Here is a 23,365-nt window from a genome sequence, read left to right as displayed (position 1 = left end):
ATATTGTTTTGAAATATATGATTTGGAATGATTCATAAAAACTCTATGAATAATGGAGAAATAAAGATAAAATTTATTTCAAAAAAAGAAAAATTATAAATTATTTGTCGATCTCGAGATTCGAACAGAAGACCAGCAAAATACAATGACACACCCTGCCGATCTAGCCACCAACACTCGTACCTCGAGAGCTTCTGAAGGGTCAAAGATTCTCATTACGACTCGGCAATAAGTATTAAGTATTGTGTAAATCTGGTTTTAAAAGCACAATGCAAAGAATATTAATAGATTCTACGCATGTGCGGGAACCTGACTCTTAAAATTCCGATAAAATATAGAAATATTTTAAATTTATAATATTGTTTTGAAATATATGATTTGGAATGATTCATAGTAACGCTATGAATAATGGAGAAATATAGATAAAATTTATTTAAAAAAAAGAAAAATTATAAATTATTTGTCGATCTCGAGATTCGAACAGAAGACCAGCAAAATACAATGACACACCCTGCCGATCTAGCCACCAAGACTCGTACCTCGAGAGCTTCTGAAGGGTCAAAGATTCTCATTACGACTCGGCAATAAGTTTTAAGTATTGTGTAAATCTGGTTTTAAAAGCACAAAGCTAAGATAATTAATAGATTCTGCGCATGTGCGGGAACGTGACTCTTAAAATTCAGATAAAATTTAGAAATATATTACATTTATAATATTGTTTTGAAATATATGATTTGGAATGATTCATAGTAACTCTATGAATAATGGTGAAATAAAGATAAAATTTATTTAAAAAAAAGAAAAATTATAAATTATTTGTCGATCTCGAGATTCGAACAGAAGACCAACAAAATACAACGACACACCCTGCCGATCTAGCCACCAAGACTCGTACCTCGAGAGTTTCTGAATGGTCAAAGACTCTTATTACGACTCGGCAATAAGTTTTAAGTATTGTGTAAATCTGGTTTTAAAAGCACAATGCTAAGATAATTAATAGATTCTGCGCATGTGCGGGAACTTAACTCTTAAAATTCCGATAAAATATAGAAATATATTAAATTTATAATATTGTTTTGAAATATATGATTTTTAATGATTCATAGTAACTCTATGAATAATGGAGAAATAAAGATAAAATTTATTTAAAAAAAAGAAAAATTATAAATTATTTGTCGATCTCGAGATTCGAACAGAAGACCAGCAAAATACAATGACACACCCTGCCGATCTAGCCACCAAGACTCGTACCTCGAGAGCTTCTGAAGGGTCAAAGATTCTCATTACGACTCGGCAATAAGTTTTAAGTATTGTGTAAATCTGGTTTTAAAAGCACAATGCTAAGATAATTAATAGATTCTGCGCATGTGCGGGAACTTTACTCTTAAAATTCCGATAAAATATAGAAATATATTAAATTTATAATATTGTTTTGAAATATATGATTTGGAATGATTCATAGTAACTCTATGAATAATGGAGAAATAAAGATAAAATTTATTTAAAAAAAAGAAAAATTATAAATTATTTGTCGATCTCGAGATTCGAACAGAAGACCAGCAAAATACAATGACACACCCTGCCGATCTAGCCACCAAGACTCGTACCTCGAGAGCTTCTGAAGGGTCAAAGATTCTCATTATGACTAGGCAATAAGTTTTAAGTATTGTGTAAATCTGGTTTTAAAAGCACAATGCTAAGATAATTAATAGATTCTGCGCATGTGCGGGAACTTGACTCTTAAAATTCCGATAAAATATAGAAATATATTAAATTTATAATATTGTTTTGAAATATATGATTTGGAATGATTCATAGTAACTCTATGAATAATGGAGAAATAAAGATAAAATTTATTTAAAAAAAAGAAAAATTATAAATTATTTGTCGATCTCGAGATTCGAACAGAAGACCAGCAAAATACAATGACACACCCTGCCGATCTAGCCACCAAGACTCGTACCTCAAGAGTTTCTGAATGGTCAAAGACTCTTATTACGACTGGGCAATCAGTTTTAAGTATTGTGTAAATCTGGTTTTAAAAGCACAATGCTAAGAAGATTAAAAGATTCTGCGCATGTGCCGGAACTTGATTCTTAAAATTCCGATAAAATAGAGAAATATTTTAAATTTATAATATTGTTTTGAAATATATGATTTGGAATTATTCATAGTAACGCTATGAATAATGGAGAAATATAGATAAAATTTATTTAAAAAAAAGAAAAATTATAAATTATTTGTCGATCTCGAGATTCGAACAGAAGACCAGCAAAATGCAATGACACACCCTGCCGATCTAGCCACCAAGACTCGTACCTCGAGAGCTTCTGAAGGGTCAAAGATTCTCATTACGACTCGGCAATAAGTTTTAAGTATTGTGTAAATCTGGTTTTAAAAGCACAATGCTAAGATAATTAATAGATTCTGAGCATGTGCGGGAACTTGACTCTTAAAATTCCGATAAAATATAGAAATATATTAAATTTATAATATTGTTTTGAAATATATGATTTGGAATGATTCATAGTAACGCTATGAATAATGGAGAAATATAGATAAAATTTATTTAAAAAAAAGAAAAATTATAAATTATTTGTCGATCTCGAGATTCGAACAGAAGACCAGCAAAATACAATGACATACCCTGCCGATCTAGCCACCAAGACTCGTACCTCGAGAGCTTTCGAAGGGTCAAGGATTCTCATTAAGACTCGGCAATAAGTATTAAGTATTGTGTAAATCTTGTTTTAAAAGCACAATGCTAAGAATATTAATAGATTCTGCGCATTCGCGGGAACTTGACTCTTAAAATTCCGATAAAATATAGAAATATTTTAAATTTATAATATTGTTTTGAAATATATGATTTTTAATGATTCATAAAAACTCTATGAATAATGGAGAAATAAAGATAAAATTTATTTAAAAAAAAGAAAAATTATAAATTATTTGTCGATCTCGAGATTCGAACAGAAGACCGGCAAAATACAATGACTCACCCTGCCGATCTAGCCACCAAGACTCGTACCTCGAGAGTTTCTGAATGGTCAAAGACTCTTATTACGACTCGGCAATACGTTTTAAGTATTGTGTATATCTGGTTTTAAAAGCACAATGCTAAGAAGATTAAAAGATTCTGCGCATGTGCGGGAACTTGACTCTTAAAATTCCGATAAAATATAGAAATATATTAAATTTATAATATTGTTTTGAAATATATGATTTGGAATGATTCATAGTAACGCTATGAATAATGGAGAAATATAGATAAAATTTATTTAAAAAAAAGAAAAATTATAAATTATTTGTCGATCTCGAGATTCGAACAGAAGACCAGCAAAATACAATGACATACCCTGCCGATCTAGCCACCAAGACTCGTACCTCGAGAGCTTTCGAAAGGTCAAGGATTCTCATTAAGACTCGGCAATAAGTATTAAGTATTGTGTAAATCTTGTTTTAAAAGCACAATGCTAAGAATATTAATAGATTCTGCGCATTCGCGGGAACTTGACTCTTAAAATTCCGATAAAATATAGAAATATTTTAAATTTATAATATTGTTTTGAAATATATGATTTGGAATGATTCATAGTAACGCTATGAATAATGGAGAAATATAGATAAAATTTATTTAAAAAAAAGAAAAATTATAAATGATTTGTCGATCTCGAGATTCGAACAGAAGACCAGCAAAATACAATGGCATACCCTGCCGATCTAGCCACCAAGACTCGTACCTCGAGAGCTTCTGAAGGGTCAAAGATTCTCATTAAGACTCGGCAATAAGTATTAAGTATTGTATAAATCTGGTTTTAAAAGCACAATGCTAAGAATATTAATAGATTCTGCGCATGTGCGGGTACTAGACTCTTAAAATTCCGATAAAATATAGAAATATTTTAAATTTATAATATTGTTTTGAAATATATGATTTTTAATGATTCATAAAAACTCTATGAATAATGGAGAAATAAAGATAAAATTTATTTAAAAAAAAGAAAAATTATAAATTATTTGTCGATCTCGAGATTCGAACAGAAGACCGGCAAAATACAATGACTCACCCTGCCGATCTAGCCACCAAGACTCGCACCTCGAGAGATTCTGAATGGTCAAAGACTCTTATTACGACTCGGCAATAAGTTTTAAGTATTGTGTATATCTGGTTTTAAAAGCACAATGCTAAGAAGATTAAAAGATTCTGCGCATGTGCGGGAACTTGACTCTTAAAATTCCGATAAAATATAGAAATATATTAAATTTATAATATTGTTTTGAAATATATGATTTGGAATGATTCATAGTAACGCTATGAATAATGGAGAAATATAGATAAAATTTATTTAAAAAAAAGAAAAATTATAAATTATTTGTCGATCTCGAGATTCGAACAGAAGACCAGCAAAATACAATGACATACCCTGCCGATCTAGCCACCAAGACTCGTACCTCGAGAGCTTCTGAAGGGTCAAGGATTCTCATTAAGACTCGGCAATAAGTATTAAGTATTGTGTAAATCTGGTTTTAAAAGCACAATGCTAAGAATATTAATAGATTCTGCGCATGTGCGGGAACTTGACTCTTAAAATTCCGATAAAATAGAGAAATATTTTAAATTTATAATATTGTTTTGAAATATATGATTTGGAATGATTCATAAAAACTCTATGAATAATGGAGAAATAAAGATAAAATTTATTTAAAAAAAAGAAAAATTATAAATTATTTGTCGGTCTCGAGATTCGAACAGAAGACCAGCAAAATACAATGACACACCCTGCCGATCTAGCCACCAAGACTCGTACCTCGAGAGTTTCTGAATGGTCAAAGACTCTTATTACGACTCGGCAATAAGTTTTAAGTATTGTGTATATCTGGTTTTAAAAGCACAATGCTAAGAAGATTAAAAGATTCTGCGCATGTGCGGGAACTTGACTCTTAAAATTCCGATAAAATATAGAAATATATTAAATTTATAATATTGTTTTGAAATATATGATTTGGAATGATTCATAGTAACGCTATGAATAATGGAGAAATATAGATAAAATTTATTTAAAAAAAAGAAAAATTATAAATTATTTGTCGATCTCGAGATTCGAACAGAAGACCAGCAAAATACAATGACATACCCTGCCGATCTAGCCACCAAGACTCGTACCTCGAGAGCTTCTGAAGGGTCAAGGATTCTCATTAAGACTCGGCAATAAGTATTAAGTATTGTGTAAATCTGGTTTTAAAAGCACAATGCTAAGAATATTAATAGATTCTGCGCATGTGCGGGAACTTGACTCTTAAAATTCCGATAAAATAGAGAAATATTTTAAATTTATAATATTGTTTTGAAATATATGATTTGGAATGATTCATAAAAACTCTATGAATAATGGAGAAATAAAGATAAAATTTATTTAAAAAAAAGAAAAATTATAAATTATTTGTCGGTCTCGAGATTCGAACAGAAGACCAGCAAAATACAATGACACACCCTGCCGATCTAGCCACCAAGACTCGTACCTCGAGAGTTTCTGAATGGTCAAAGACTCTTATTACGACTCGGCAATAAGTTTTAAGTATTGTGTATATCTGGTTTTAAAAGCACAATGCTAAGAAGATTAAAAGATTCTGCGCATGTGCGGGAACTTGACTCTTAAAATTCCGATAAAATATAGAAATATATTAAATTTATAATATTGTTTTGAAATATATGATTTGGAATGATTCATAGTAACGCTATGAATAATGGAGAAATATAGATAAAATTTATTTAAAAAAAAGAAAAATTATAAATTATTTGTCGATCTCGAGATTCGAACAGAAGACCAGCAAAATACAATGGCATACCCTGCCGATCTAGCCACCAAGACTCGTACCTCGAGAGCTTCTGAAGGATCAAAGATTCTCATTAAGACTCGGCAATAAGTATTAAGTATTGTGTAAATCTGGTTTTAAAAGCACAATGCTAAGAATATTAATAGATTCTGCGCATGTGCGGGTACTAGACTCTTAAAATTCCGATAAAATATAGAAATATATTAAATTTATAATATTGTTTTGAAATATATGATTTGGAATGATTCATAGTAACTCTATGAATAATGGAGAAATAAAGATAAAATTTATTTAAAAAAAAGAAAAATAATAAATTATTTGTCGATCTCGAGATTCGAACAGAAGACCAGCAAAATACAATGACACACCCTGCCGATCTAGCCACCACGACTCGTACCTCGAGAGTTTCTGAATGGTCAAAGACTCTTATTACGACTCCGCAATAAGTTTTAAGAATTGTGTAAATCTGGTTCTAAAAGCACAATGCTAAGAAGATTAAAAGATTCTGCGCATGTGCGGGAACTTGATTCTTAAAATTCCGATAAAATATAGAAATATTTTAAATTTATAATATTGTTTTGAAATATATGATTTGGAATGATTCATAGTAACGCTATGAATAATGGAGAAATATAGATAAAATTTATTTAAAAAAAAGAAAAATTATAAATTATTTGTCGATCTCGAGATTCGAACAGAAGACCAGCAAAATACAATGACATACCCTGCCGATCTAGCCACCAAGACTCGTATTTCGAGAGCTTCTGAAGGGTCAAAGATTCTCATTAAGACTCGGCAATAAGTATTAAGTATTGTGTAAATCTGGTTTTAAAAGCACAATGCTAAGAATATTAATAGATTCTGCGCATGTGCGCGAACTTGACTCTTAAAATTCCGATAAAATATAGAAATATTTTAAATTTATAATATTGTTTTGAAATATATGATTTGGAATGATTCATAAAAACTCTATGAATAATGGAGAAATAAAGATAAAATTTATTTAAAAAAATGAAAAATTATAAATTATTTGTCGATCTCGAGATTCGAACAGAAGACCAGCAAAATACAATGACACACCCTGCCGATCTAGCCACCAACACTCGTACCTCGAGAGTTTCTGAATGGTCAAAGACTCTTATTACGACTCGGCAATAAGTTTTAAGTATTGTGTAAATCTGGTTCTAAAAGCACAATGCTAAGAAGATTAATAGATTCTGAGCATGTGCGGGAACATGACTCTTAAAATTCCGATAAAATATAGAAATATTTTAAATTTATAATATTGTTTTGAAATATATGATTTGGAATGATTCTTAGTAACTCTATGAATAATGGAGAAATAAAGATAAAATTTATTTAAAAAAAAAGAAAAATTATAAATTATTTGTCGATCTCGAGATTCGAACAGAAGACCAGCAAAATACAATGACACACCCTGCCGATCTAGCCACCAGGACTCGTACCTCGAGAGCTTCTGAAGGGTCAAAGATTCTCATTATGACTCGGCAATAAGTTTTAAGTATTGTGTAAATCTGGTTTTAAAAGCACAATGCTAAGATAATTAATAGATTCTGCGCATGTGCGGGAACTTGACTCTTAAAATTCCGATAAAATATAGAAATATATTAAATCTATAATATTGTTTTGAAATATATGATTTGGAATGATTCATAGTAACTCTATGAATAATGGAGAAATAAAGACAAAATTTATTTTAAAAAAAGAAAAATTATAAATTATTTGTCAATCTCGAGATTCGAACAGAAGACCAGCAAAATACAATGACACACCCTGCCGATCTAGCCACCAAGACTCGTACCTCGAGAGTTTCTGAATGGTCAAAGACTCTTATTACGACTCGGCAATCAGTTTTAAGTATTGTGTAAATCTGGTTTTAAAAGCACAATGCTAAGAAGATTAAAAGATTCTGCGCATGTGCGGGAACTTCATTCTTAAAATTCCGATAAAATATAGAAATATATTAAATTTATAATATTGTTTTGAAATATATGATTTGGAATGATTCATAGTAACTCTATGAATAATGGAGAAATAAAGATAAAATTTATTTAAAAAAAAGAAAAATTATAAATTATTTGTCGATCTCGAGATTCGAACAGAAGACCAGCAAAATACAACGACACACCCTGCCGATCTAGCCACCAAGACTCGTACCTCGAGAGTTTCTGAATGGTCAAAGACTCTTATTACGACTCGGCAATAAGTTTTAAGTATTGTGTAAATCTGGTTTTAAAAGCACAATGCTAAGATAATTAATAGATTCTGCGCATGTGCGGGAACTTGACTCTTAAAATTCCGATAAAATATAGAAATATATTAAATTTATAATATTGTTTTGAAATATATGATTTGGAATGATTCATAGTAACTCTATGAATAATGGAGAATTAAAGATAAAATTTATTTTAAAAAAAGAAAAATTTTAAATTATTTGTCGATCTCGAGATTCGAACAGAAGACCAGCAAAATACAATGACACACCCTGCCGATCTAGCCACCAAGACTTGTACCTCGAGAGCTTCTGAAGGGTCAAAGATTCTCATTACGACTCGGCAATCAGTTTTAAGTATTGTGTAAATCTGGTTTTAAAAGCACAAAGCTAAGAAGATTAAAAGATTCTGCGCATGTGCGGGAACTTGACTCTTAAAATTCCGATAAAATATAGAAATATATTAAATTTATAATATTGTTTTGAAATATATGATTTGGAATGATTCATAGTAACTCTATGAATAATGGAGAAATAAAGATAAAATTTATTTCAAAAAAAGAAAAATTATAAATTATTTGTCGATCTCGAGACTCGAACAGAAGACCAGCAAAATACAACGACACACCCTGCCGATCTAGCCACCAAGACTCGTACCTCGAGAGTTTCTGAATGGTCAAAGACTCTTATTACGACTCGGCAATAAGTTTTAAGTATTGTGTAAATCTGGTTTTAAAAGCACAATGCTAAGATAATTAATAGATTCTGCGCATGTGCGGGAACTTGACTCTTAAAATTCCGATAAAATATAGAAATATATTAAATTTATAATATTGTTTTGAAATATATGATTTGGAATGATTCATAGTAACTCTATGAATAATGGAGAATTAAAGATAAAATTTATTTAAAAAAAAGAAAAATTATAAATTATTTGTCGATCTCGAGATTCGAACAGAAGACCAGCAAAATACAATGACACACCCTGCCGATCTAGCCACCAAGACTCGTACCTCGAGCGCTTCTGAAGGGTCAAAGATTCTCATTACGACTCGGCAATCAGTTTTAAGTATTGTGTAAATCTGGTTTTAAAAGCACAATGCTAAGAAGATTAAAAGATTCTGCGCATGTGCGGGAACTTGACTCTTAAAATTCCGATAAAATATAGAAATATATTAAATTTATAATATTGTTTTGAAATATATGATTTGGAATGATTCATAGTAACTCTATGAATAATGGAGAAATAAAGATAAAATTTATTTAAAAAAAAGAAAAATTATAAATTATTTGTCGATCTCGAGATTCGAACAGAAGACCAGCAAAATACAACGACACACCCTGCCGTCTAGCCACCAAGACTCGTACCTCGAGAGTTTCTGAATGGTCAAAGACTCTTATTACGACTCGGCAATAAGTTTTAAGTATTGTGTAAATCTGGTTTTAAAAGCACAATGCTAAGATAATTAATAGATTCTGCGCATGTGCGGGAACTTGACTCTTAAAATTCCGATAAAATATAGAAATATATTAAATTTATAATATTGTTTTGAAATATATGATTTGGAATGATTCATAGTAACTCTATGAATAATGGAGAATTAAAGATAAAATTTATTTAAAAAAAAGAAAAATTATAAATTATTTGTCGATCTCGAGATTCGAACAGAAGACCAGCAAAATACAATGACACACCCTGCCGATCTAGCCACCAAGACTCGTACCTCGAGCGCTTCTGAAGGGTCAAAGATTCTCATTACGACTCGGCAATAAGTTTTAAGTATTGTGTAAATCTGGTTTTAAAAGAACAATGCTAAGAATATTAATAGATTCTGCGCATGTGTGGGAACTTGACTCTTAAAATTCCGATAAAATATAGAAATATATTAAATTTATAATATTGTTTTGAAATATATTATTTGGAATGATTCATAGTAACTCTATGAATAATGGTGAAATAATGATAAATTTTATTTAAAAAAAAGAAAAATTATAAATTATTTTTCGATCTCGAGATTCGAACACAAGACCAGCAAAATACAATGACACACCCTGCCGATCTAGCCACCAAGACTCGTACCTCGAGAGTTTCTGAATGGTCAAAGACTCTTATTACGACTCGGCAATAAGTTTTAAGTATTGTGTAAATCTGGTTTTAAAAGCACAATGCTAAGAAGATTAAAAGATTCTGCGCATGTGCGGGAACTTGACTCTTAAAATTCCGATAAAATATAGAAATATATTAAATTTATAATATTGTTTTGAAATATATGATTTGGAACGATTCATAGTAACTCTATGAATAATGGAGAAATAAAGATAAAATTTATTTCAAAAAAAGAAAAATTATAAATTATTTGTCGATCTCGAGATTCGAACAGAAGACCAGCAAAATACAATGACACACCCTGCCGATCTAGCCACCAGGACTCGTACCTCGAGAGCTTCTGAAGGGTCAAAGATTCTCATTATGACTCGGCAATAAGTTTTAAGTATTGTGTAAATCTGGTTTTAAAAGCACAATGCTAAGATAATTAATAGATTCTGCGCATGTGCGGGAACTTGACTCTTAAAATTTCGATAAAATATAGAAATATATTAAATTTATAATATTGTTTTGAAATATATGATTTGGAATGATTCATAGTAACTCTATGAATAATGGAGAAATAAAGATAAAATTTATTTTAAAAAAAGAAAAATTTTAAATTATTTGTCGATCTCGAGATTCGAACAGAAGACCAGCAAAATACAATGACACACCCTGCCGATCTAGCCACCAAGACTTGTACCTCGAGAGCTTCTGAAGGGTCAAAGATTCTCATTACGACTCGGCAATCAGTTTTAAGTATTGTGTAAATCTGGTTTTAAAAGCACAATGCTAAGAAGATTAAAAGATTCTGCGCATGTGCGGGAACTTGACTCTTAAAATTCCGATAAAATATAGAAATATATTAAATTTATAATATTGTTTTGAAATATATGATTTGGAATGATTCATAGTAACTCTATGAATAATGGAGAAGTAAAGATAAAATTTATTTCAAAAAAAGAAAAATTATAAATTATTTGTCGATCTCGAGACTCGAACAGAAGACCAGCAAAATACAACGACACACCCTGCCGATCTAGCCACCAAGACTCGTACCTCGAGAGTTTCTGAATGGTCAAAGACTCTTATTACGACTCGGCAATAAGTTTTAAGTATTGTGTAAATCTGGTTTTAAAAGCACAATGCTAAGATAATTAATAGATTCTGCGCATGTGCGGGAACTTGACTCTTAAAATTCCGATAAAATATAGAAATATATTAAATTTATAATATTGTTTAGAAATATATGATTTGGAATGATTCATAGTAACTCTATGAATAATGGAGAAATAAAGATAAAATTTATTTAAAAAAAAGAAAAATTATAAATTATTTGTCGATCTCGAGATTCGAACAGAAGACCAGCAAAATACAACGACACACCCTGCCGATCTAGCCACCAAGACTTGTACCTCGAGAGTTTCTGAATGGTCAAAGACTCTTATTACGACTGGCAATAAGTTTTAAGTATTGTGTAAATCTGGTTTTAAAAGAACAATGCTAAGAATATTAATAGATTCTGCGCATGTGTGGGAACTTGACTCTTAAAATTCCGATAAAATAAAGAAATATATTAAATTTATAATATTGTTTTGAAATATATGATTTGGAATGATTCATAGTAACTCTATGAATAATGGAGAAATAAAGATAAATTTTATTTAAAAAAAAGAAAAATTATAAATTATTTGTCGATCTCGAGATTCGAACAGAAGACCAGCAAAATACAACGACACACCCTGCCGATCTAGCCACCAAGACTCGTACCTCGAGAGTTTCTGAATGGTCAAAGACTCTTATTAAGACTCGGCAATAAGTTTTAAGTATTGTGTAAATCTGGTTTTAAAAGCACAATGCTAAGAATATTAATAGATTCTGCGCATGTGCGGGAACTTGACTCTTAAAATTCCGATAAAATATAGAAATATATTAAATTTATAATATTGCTTTGAAATATATGATTTGGAATGATTCATAGTAACTCTATGAATAATGGAGAAATAAAGATAAAATTTATTTAAAAAAAAGAAAAATTTTAAATTATTTGTCGATCTCGAGATTCGAACAGAAGACCAGCAAAATACAATGACACACCCTGCCGATCTAGCCACCAAGACTTGTACCTCGAGAGCTTCTGAAGGGTCAAAGATTCTCATTACGACTCGGCAATCAGTTTTAAGTATTGTGTAAATCTGGTTTTAAAAGCACAATGCTAAGAAGATTAAAAGATTCTGCGCATGTGCGGGAACTTGACTCTTAAAATTCCGATAAAATATAGAAATATATTAAATTTATAATATTGTTTTGAAATATATGATTTGGAATGATTCATAGTAACTCTATGAATAATGGAGAAATAAAGATAAAATTTATTTCAAAAAAAGAAAAATTATAAATTATTTGTCGATCTCGAGACTCGAACAGAAGACCAGCAAAATACAACGACACACCCTGCCGATCTAGCCACCAAGACTCGTACCTCGAGAGTTTCTGAATGGTCAAAGACTCTTATTACGACTCGGCAATATGTTTTAAGTATTGTGTAAATCTGGTTTTAAAAGCACAATGCTAAGATAATTAATAGATTCTGCGCATGTGCGGGAACTTGACTCTTAAAATTCCGATAAAATATAGAAATATATTAAATTTATAATATTGTTTTGAAATATATGATTAGGAATGATTCATAGTAACTCTATGAATAATGGAGAAATAAAGATAAAATTTATTTAAAAAAAAGAAAAATTATAAATTATTTGTCGATCTCGAGACTCGAACAGAAGACCAGCAAAATAAAACGACACACCCTGCCGATCTAGCCACCAAGACTTGTACCTCGAGAGTTTCTGAATGGTCAAAGACTCTTATTACGACTCGGCAATAAGTTTTAAGTATTGTGTAAATCTGGTTTGAAAAGAACAATGCTAAGAATATTAATAGATTCTGCGCATATGCGGGAACTTGACTCTTAAAATTCCGATAAAATATAGAAATATATTAAATTTATAATATTGTTTTGAAATATATGATTTGGAATGATTCATAGTAACTCTATGAATAATGGAGAAATAAAGATAAAATTTATTTTAAAAAAAGAAAAATTTTAAATTATTTGTCGATCTCGAGATTCGAACAGAAGACCAGCAAAATACAATGACACACCCTGCCGATCTAGCCACCAAGACTTGTACCTCGAGAGCTTCTGAAGGGTCAAAGATTCTCATTACGACTCGGCAATCAGTTTTAAGTATTGTGTAAATCTGGTTTTAAAAGCACAATGCTAAGAAGATTAAAAGATTCTGCGCATGTGCGGGAACTTGACTCTTAAAATTCCGATAAAATATAGAAATATATTAAATTTATAATATTGTTTTGAAATATATGATTTGGAATGATTCATAGTAACTCTATGAATAATGGAGAAATAAAGATAAAATTTATTTCAAAAAAAGAAAAATTATAAATTATTTGTCGATCTCGAGACTCGAACAGAAGACCAGCAAAATACAACGACACACCCTGCCGATCTAGCCACCAAGACTCGTACCTCGAGAGTTTCTGAATGGTCAAAGACTCTTATTACGACTCGGCAATAAGTTTTAAGTATTGTGTAAATCTGGTTTTAAAAGCACAATGCTAAGATAATTAATAGATTCTGCGCATGTGCGGGAACTTGACTCTTAAAATTCCGATAAAATATAGAAATATATTAAATTTATAATATTGTTTTGAAATATATGATTTGGAATGATTCATAGTAACTCTATGAATAATGGAGAATTAAAGATAAAATTTATTTAAAAAAAAGAAAAATTATAAATTATTTGTCGATCTCGAGATTCGAACAGAAGACCAGCAAAATACAATGACACACCCTGCCGATCTAGCCACCAAGACTCGTACCTCGAGCGCTTCTGAAGGGTCAAAGATTCTCATTACGACTCGGCAATAAGTTTTAAGTATTGTGTAAATCTGGTTTTAAAAGCACAATGCTAAGATAAATAATAGATTCTGCGCATGTGCGGGAACTTCACTCTTAAAATTCCGATAAAATATAGAAATATATTAAATTTATAATATTGTTTTGAAATATATGATTTGGAATGATTCATAGTAACTCTATGAATAATGGAGAAATAAAGATAAAATTTATTTAAAAAAAAGAAAAATTATAAATTATTTGTCGATCTCGAGATTCGAACAGAAGACCAGCAAAATACAACGACACACCCTGCCGATCTAGCCACCAAGACTTGTACCTCGAGAGTTTCTGAATGGTCAAAGACTCTTATTACGACTGGCAATAAGTTTTAAGTATTGTGTAAATCTGGTTTTAAAAGAACAATGCTAAGAATATTAATAGATTCTGCGCATGTGTGGGAACTTGACTCTTAAAATTCCGATAAAATAAAGAAATATATTAAATTTATAATATTGTTTTGAAATATATGATTTGGAATGATTCATAGTAACTCTATGAATAATGGACAAATAAAGATAAATTTTATTTAAAAAAAAGAAAAATTATAAATTATTTGTCGATCTCGAGATTCGAACACAAGACCAGCAAAATACAATGACACACCCTGCCGATCTAGCCACCAAGACTCGTACCTCGAGAGTTTCTGAATGGTCAAAGACTCTTATTAAGACTCGGCAATAAGTTTTAAGTATTGTGTAAATCTGGTTTTAAAAGCACAATGCTAAGAAGATTAAAAGATTCTGCGCATGTGCGGGAACTTGACTCTTAAAATTCCGATAAAATATAGAAATATATTAAATTTATAATATTGTTTTGAAATATATGATTAGGAATGATTCATAGTAACTCTATGAATAATGGAGAAATAAAGATAAAATTTATTTAAAAAAAAGAAAAATTATAAATTATTTGTCGATCTCGAGATTCGAACAGAAGACCAGCAAAATACAACGACACACCCTGCCGATCTAGCCACCAAGACTTGTACCTCGAGAGTTTCTGAATGGTCAAAGACTCTTATTACGACTCGGCAATAAGTTTTAAGTATTGTGTAAATCTGGTTTTAAAAGCACAATGCTAAGAATATTAATAGATTCTGCGCATGTGCGGGAACTTGACTCTTAAAATTCCGATAAAATATAGAAATATATTAAATTTATAATATTGTTTTGAAATATATGATTTGGAATGATTCATAGTAACTCTATGAATAATGGAGAAATAAAGATAAAATTTATTTAAAAAAAAGAAAAATTATAAATTATTTGTCGATCTCGAGATTCGAACACAAGACCAGCAAAATACAATGACACACCCTGCCGATCTAGCCACCAAGACTCGTACCTCGAGAGTTTCTGAATGGTCAAAGACTCTTATTACGACTCGGCAATAAGTTTTAAGTATTGTGTAAATCTCGTTTTAAAAGCACAATGCTAAGAAGGTTAAAAGATTCTGCGCATGTGCGGGAACTTGATTCTTAAAATTCCGATAAAATATAGAAATATTTTAAATTTATAATATTGTTTTGAAATATATGATTTGGAATGCTTCATAGTAACTCTATGAATAATGGAGAAATAAAGATAAAATTTATTTAAAAAAAAGAAAAATTATAAATTATTTGTCGATCTCGAGACTCGAACAGAAGACCAGCAAAATACAACGACACACCCTGCCGATCTAGCCACCAAGACTTGTACCTCGAGAGTTTCTGAATGGTCAAAGACTCTTATTACGACTCGGCAATAAGTTTTAAGTATTGTGTAAATCTGGTTTTAAAAGCACAATGCTAAGAATATTAATAGATTCTGCGCATGTGCGGGAACTTGACTCTTAAAATTCCGATAAAATATAGAAATATATTAAATTTATAATATTGTTTTGAAATATATGATTTGGAATGATTCATAGTAACTCTATGAATAATGGAGAAATAAAGATAAAATTTATTTAAAAAAAAGAAAAATTATAAATTATTTGTCGATCTCGAGATTCGAACACAAGACCAGCAAAATACAATGACACACCCTGCCGATCTAGCCACCAAGACTCGTACCTCGAGAGTTTCTGAATGGTCAAAGACTCTTATTACGACTCGGCAATAAGTTTTAAGTATTGTGTAAATCTCGTTTTAAAAGCACAATGCTAAGAAGGTTAAAAGATTCTGCGCATGTGCGGGAACTTGATTCTTAAAATTCCGATAAAATATAGAAATATTTTAAATTTATAATATTGTTTTGAAATATATGATTTGGAATGCTTCATAGTAACTCTATGAATAATGGAGAAATAAAGATAAAATTTATTTAAAAAAAAGAAAAATTATAAATTATTTGTCGATCTCGAGACTCGAACAGAAGACCAGCAAAATACAACGACACACCCTGCCGATCTAGCCACCAAGACTTGTACCTCGAGAGTTTCTGAATGGTCAAAGACTCTTATTACGACTCGGCAATAAGTTTTAAGTATTGTGTAAATCTGGTTTGAAAAGAACAATGCTAAGAATATTAATAGATTCTGCGCATGTGCGGGAACTTGACTCTTAAAATTCCGATAAAATATAGAAATATATTAAATTTATAATATTGTTTTGAAATATATAATTTGGAATGATTCATAGTAACTCTATGAATAATGGAGAAATAAAGATAAAATTTATTTAAAAAAAAGAAAAATTATAAATTATTTGTCGATCTCGAGATTCGAACAAAAGACCAGCAAAATACAATGACACACCCTGCCGATCTAGCCACCAAGACTCGTACCTCGAGAGTTTCTGAATGGTCAAAGACTCTTATTACGACTCGGCAATAAGTTTTAAGTATTGTGTAAATCTGGTTTTAAAAGCACAATGCTAAGATAATTAATAGATTCTGCGCATGTGCGGGAACTTGACTCTTAAAATTCCGATAAAATATAGAAATATATTAAATTTATAATATTGTTTTGAAATATATGATTTGGAATGATTCATAGTAACTCTATGAATAATGGAGAATTAAAGATAAAATTTATTTAAAAAAAAGAAAAATTATAAATTATTTGTCGATCTCGAGATTCGAACAGAAGACCAGCAAAATACAATGACACACCCTGCCGATCTAGCCACCAAGACTCGTACCTCGAGCGCTTCTGAAGGGTCAAAGATTCTCATTACGACTCGGCAATAAGTTTTAAGTATTGTGTAAATCTGGTTTTAAAAGCACAATGCTAAGATAATTAATAGATTCTGCGCATGTGCGGGAACTTCACTCTTAAAATTCCGATAAAATATAGAAATATATTAAATTTATAATATTGTTTTGAAATATATGATTTGGAATGATTCATAGTAACTCTATAAATAATGGAGAAATAAAGATAAAATTTATTTAAAAAAAAGAAAAATTATAAATTATTTGTCGATCTCGAGATTCGAACAGAAGACCAGCAAAATACAACGACACACCCTGCCGATCTAGCTACCAAGACTTGTACCTCGAGAGTTTCTGAATGGTCAAAGACTCTTATTACGACTGGCAATAAGTTTTAAGTATTGTGTAAATCTGGTTTTAAAAGAACAATGCTAAGAATATTAATAGATTCTGCGCATGTGTGGGAACTTGACTCTTAAAATTCCGATAAAATAAAGAAATATATTAAATTTATAATATTGTTTTGAAATATATGATTTGGAATGATTCATAGTAACTCTATGAATAATGGAGAAATAAAGATAAAATTTATTTCAAAAAAAGAAAAATTATAAATTATTTGTCGATCTCGAGACTCGAACAGAAGACCAGCAAAATACAACGACACACCCTGCCGATCTAGCCACCAAGACTCGTACCTCGAGAGTTTCTGAATGGTCAAAGACTCTTATTACGACTCGGCAATAAGTTTTAAGTATTGTGTAAATCTGGTTTTAAAAGCACAATGCTAAGATAATTAATAGATTCTGCGCATGTGCGGGAACTTGACTCTTAAAATTCCGATAAAATATAGAAATATATTAAATTTATAATATTGTTTTGAAATATATGATTTGGAATGATTCATAGTAACTCTATGAATAATGGAGAATTAAAGATAAAATTTATTTAAAAAAAAGAAAAATTATAAATTATTTGTCGATCTCGAGATTCGAACAGAAGACGAGCAAAATACAATGACACACCCTGCCGATCTAGCCACCAAGACTCGTACCTCGAGCGCTTCTGAAGGGTCAAAGATTCTCATTACGACTCGGCAATAAGTTTTAAGTATTGTGTAAATCTGGTTTTAAAAGCACAATGCTAAGATAATTAATAGATTCTGCGCATGTGCGGGAACTTCACTCTTAAAATTCCGATAAAATATAGAAATATATTAAATTTATAATATTGTTTTGAAATATATGATTTGGAAAGATTCATAGTAACTCTATGAATAATGGAGAAATAAAGATAAAATTTATTTAAAAAAAAGAAAAATTATAAATTATTTGTCGATCTCGAGATTCGAACAGAAGACCAGCAAAATACAACGACACACCCTGCCGATCTAGCCACGAAGACTTGTACCTCAAGAGTTTCTGAATGGTCAAAGACTCTTATTACGACTGGCAATAAGTTTTAAGTATTGTGTAAATCTGGTTTTAAAAGAACAATGCTAAGAATATTAATAGATTCTGCGCATGTGTGGGAACTTGACTCTTAAAATTCCGATAAAATATAGAAATATATTAAATTTATAATATTGTTTTGAAATATATGATTAGGAATGATTCATAGTAACTCTATGAATAATGGAGAAATAAAGATAAAATTTATTTAAAAAAAAGAAAAATTATAAATTATTTGTCGATCTCGAGACTCGAACAGAAGACCAGCAAAATACAACGACACACCCTGCCGATCTAGCCACCAAGACTTGTACCTCGAGAGTTTCTGAATGGTCAAAGACTCTTATTACGACTCGGCAATAAGTTTTAAGTATTGTGTAAATCTGGTTTGAAAAGAACAATGCTAAGAATATTAATAGATTCTGCGCATGTGCGGGAACTTGACTCTTAAAATTCCGATAAAATATAGAAATATATTAAATTTATAATATTGTTTTGAAATATATGATTTGGAATGATTCATAGTAACTCTATGAATAATGGAGAAATAAAGATAAAATTTATTTAAAAAAAAGAAAAATTATAAATTATTTGTCGATCTCGAGATTCGAACAAAAGACCAGCAAAATACAATGACACACCCTGCCGATCTAGCCACCAAGACTCGTACCTCGAGAGTTTCTGAATGGTCAAAGACTCTTATTACGACTCGGCAATAAGTTTTAAGTATTGTGTAAATCTGGTTTTAAAAGCACAATGCTAAGAAGATTAAAAGATTCTGCGCATGTGCGGGAACTTGATTCTTAAAATTCCGATAAAATATAGAAATATTTTAAATTTATAATATTGTTTTGAAATATATGATTTGGAATGATTCATAGTAACGCTATGAATAATGGAGAAATATAGATAAAATTTATTTAAAAAATAGAAAAATTATAAATTATTTGTCAATCTCGAGATTCGAACAGAAGACCAACAAAATACAATGACACACCCTGCCGATCTAGCCACCAAGACTCGTACCTCGAGAGCTTCTGAAGGGTCAAAGATTATCATTACGACTCGGCAATTAGTTTTAAGTATTGTGTAAATCTGGTTTTAAAAGCACAATGCTAAGAAGATTAAAAGATTCTGCGCATGTGCGGGAACTTGACTCTTAAAATTCCGATAAAATATAGAAATATATTAAATTTATAATATTGTTTTGAAATATATGATTTGGAATGATTCATAGTAACTCTATGAATAATGGAGAAATAAAGATAAAATTTTTTTAAAAAAAAGAAAAATTATAAATTATTTGTCGATCTCGAGATTCGAACAGAAGACCAACAAAATATAATGACACACCCTGCCGATCTAGCCACCAAGACTCGTACCTCGAGAGCTTCTGAAGGGTCAAAGATTATCATTACGACTCGGCAATTAGTTTTAAGTATTGTGTAAATCTGGTTTTAAAAGCACAATGCTAAGAAGATTAAAAGATTCTGCGCATGTGCGGGAACTTGACTCTTAAAATTCCGATAAAATATAGAAATATATTAAATTTATAATATTGTTTTGAAATATATGATTTGGAATGATTCATAGTAACTCTATGAATAATGGAGAAATAAAGATAAAATTTTTTTAAAAAAAAGAAAAATTATAAATTATTTGTCGATCTCGAGATTCGAACAGAAGACCAACAAAATATAATGACACACCCTGCCGATCTAGCCACCAAGACTCGTACCTCGAGAGCTTCTGAAGGGTCAAAGATTATCATTACGACTCGGCAATTAGTTTTAAGTATTGTGTAAATCTGGTTTTAAAAGCACAATGCTAAGAAGATTAAAAGATTCTGCGCATGTGCGGGAACTTGACTCTTAAAATTCCGATAAAATATAGAAATATATTAAATTTATAATATTGTTTTGAAATATATGATTTGGAATGATTCATAGTAACTCTATGAATAATGGAGAAATAAAGATAAAATTTTTTTTAAAAAAAGAAAAATTATAAATTATTTGTCGATCTCGAGATTCGAACAGAAGACCAGCGAAATACAACGACACACCCTGCCGATCTAGCCACCAAGACTCGTACCTCGAGAGTTTCTGAATGGTCAAAGACTCTTATTACGACTCGGCAATAAGTTTTAAGTATTGTGTAAATCTGGTTTGAAAAGAACAATGCTAAGAAGATTAAAAGATTCTGCGCATGTGCGGGAACTTGATTCTTAAAATTCCGATAAAATATAGAAATATTTTATATTTATAATATTGTTTTGAAATATATGATTTGGAATGATTCATAGTAACGCTATGAATAATGGAGAAATATAGATAAAATTTATTTAAAAAAAAGAAAAATTATAAATTATTTGTCGATCTCGAGATTCGAACAGAAGACCAACAAAATACAATGAGACACCCTGCCGATCTAGCCACCAAGACTCGTACCTCGAGAGCTTCTGAAGGGTCAAAGATTCTCATTACGACTCGGCAATAAGTTTTAAGTATTGTGTAAATCAGGTTTTAAAAGCACAATGCTAAGATAATTAATAGATTCTGCGCATGTGCGGGAACTTGATTCTTAAAATTCCGATAAAATATAGAAATATATTAAATGTATAATATTGTTTTGAAATATATGATTTGGAATGATACATAGTAACTCTATGAATAATGGAGAAATAAAGATAAAATATATTTAAAAAAAAAGAAAAATTATAAATTATTTGTCGATCTCGAGATTCGAACATTATACCAGCAAAATACAATGACACACCCTGCCGATCTAGCCACCAAGACTCGTACCTCGAGAGTTTCTGAATGGTCAAAGACTCTTATTACGACTCGGCAATAAGTTTTAAGTATTGTGTAAATCTGGTTTTAAAAGCACAATGCTAAGAAGATTAAAAGATTCTGCGCATGTGCGGGAACTTGATTCTTAAAATTCCGATAAAATATAGAAATATTTTAAATTTATAATATTGTTTTGAAATATATGATTTGGAATGATTCATAGTAACGCTATGAATAATGGAGAAATATAGATAAAATTTATTTAAAAAAAAGAAAAATTATAAATTATTTGTCGATCTCGAGATTTGAACAGAAGACCAACAAAATACAATGACACACCCTGCCGATCTAGCCACCAAGACTCGTACCTCGAGAGCTTCTGAAGGGTCAAAGATTCTCATTACGACTCGGCAATAAGTTTTAAGTATTGTGTAAATCAGGTTTGAAAAGCACAATGCTAAGATAATTAATAGATTCTGCGCATGTGCGGGAACTTGACTCTTAAAATTCCGATAAAATATAGAAATATATTAAATTTATAATATTGTTTTGAAATATATGATTTGGAATGATTCATAGTAACTCTATGAATAATGAAGAAATAAAGATAAAATATATTTAAAAAAAAAGAAAAATTATAAATTATTTGTCGATCTCGAGGTTCGAACAGAATACCAGCAAAATACAATGACACACCCTGCCGATCTAGCCACCAAGACTCGTACCGCGAGAGTTTGTGAATGGTCAAAGACTCTTATTACGACTCGGCAATAAGTTTTAAGTATTGTGTAAATCTTCTTTTAAAAGCACAATGCTAAGAAGATTAAAAGATTCTGCGCATGTGCGGGAACTTGATTCTTAAAATTCCTATAAAATATAGAAATATTTTAAATTTATAATATTGTTTTGAAATATATGATTTGGAATGATTCATAGTAACTCTATGAATAATGGAGAAATAAAGATAAAATTTATTTAAAAAAAAGAAAAATTATAAATTATTTGTCGATCTCGAGATTCGAACAGAAGACCAGCAAAATACAGCGACTTACCCTGCCGATCTAGCCACCAAGACTCGTACCTCGAGAGTTTCTGAATGGTCAAAGACTCTTATTACGACTCGGCAATAAGTTTTAAGTATTCTGTAAATCAGGTTTTAAAAGCACAATGCTAAGATAATTAATAGATTCTGCGCATGTGCGGGAACTTGACTCTTAAAATTCCAATAAAATATAGAAATATTTTAAATTTATAATATTGTTTTGAAATATATGATTTGGAATGATTCATAGCAACTCTATGAATAATAGAGAAATAAAGATAAAATTTATTTAAAAAAAAGAAAAATTATAAATTATTTGTCGATCTCGAGATTCGAACAGAAGACCAGCAAAATACAACGACACACCCTGCCGATCTAGCCAACAAGATTCGTACCTCGAGAGCTTCTGAAGGGTCAAAGATTCTGATTGCGACTCGGCAATAAGTTTTAAGTATTGTGTAAATCTGGTTTTAAAAGCACAATGCTAAGAATATTAATATATTCTGCGCCTGTGCGGGAACTTGACTCTTAAAATTCCGATAAAATATAGAAATATATTAAATTTATAATATTGTTTTGAAATATATGATTTGGAATGATTCATAGTAACTCTATGAATAATGGAGAAATAAAGATAAAATTTATTTAAAAAAAAGAAAAATTATAAATTATTTGTCGATCTCGAGATTCGAACAGAAGACCAGAAAAATACAACGACACACCCTGCCGATCTAGCCAACAAGATTCGTACCTCGAGAGCTTCTGATGGGTCAAAGATTCTGATTGCGACTCGGC

This window comes from Argiope bruennichi, chromosome 3 (assembly GCF_947563725.1).
Source record: "Argiope bruennichi chromosome 3, qqArgBrue1.1, whole genome shotgun sequence".
Classification (NCBI taxonomy): Eukaryota; Metazoa; Arthropoda; class Arachnida; order Araneae; family Araneidae; genus Argiope; species Argiope bruennichi.
The sequence above is the reverse complement of the archived record's forward strand: the minus strand, read 5'-3'. Positions refer to the sequence as shown.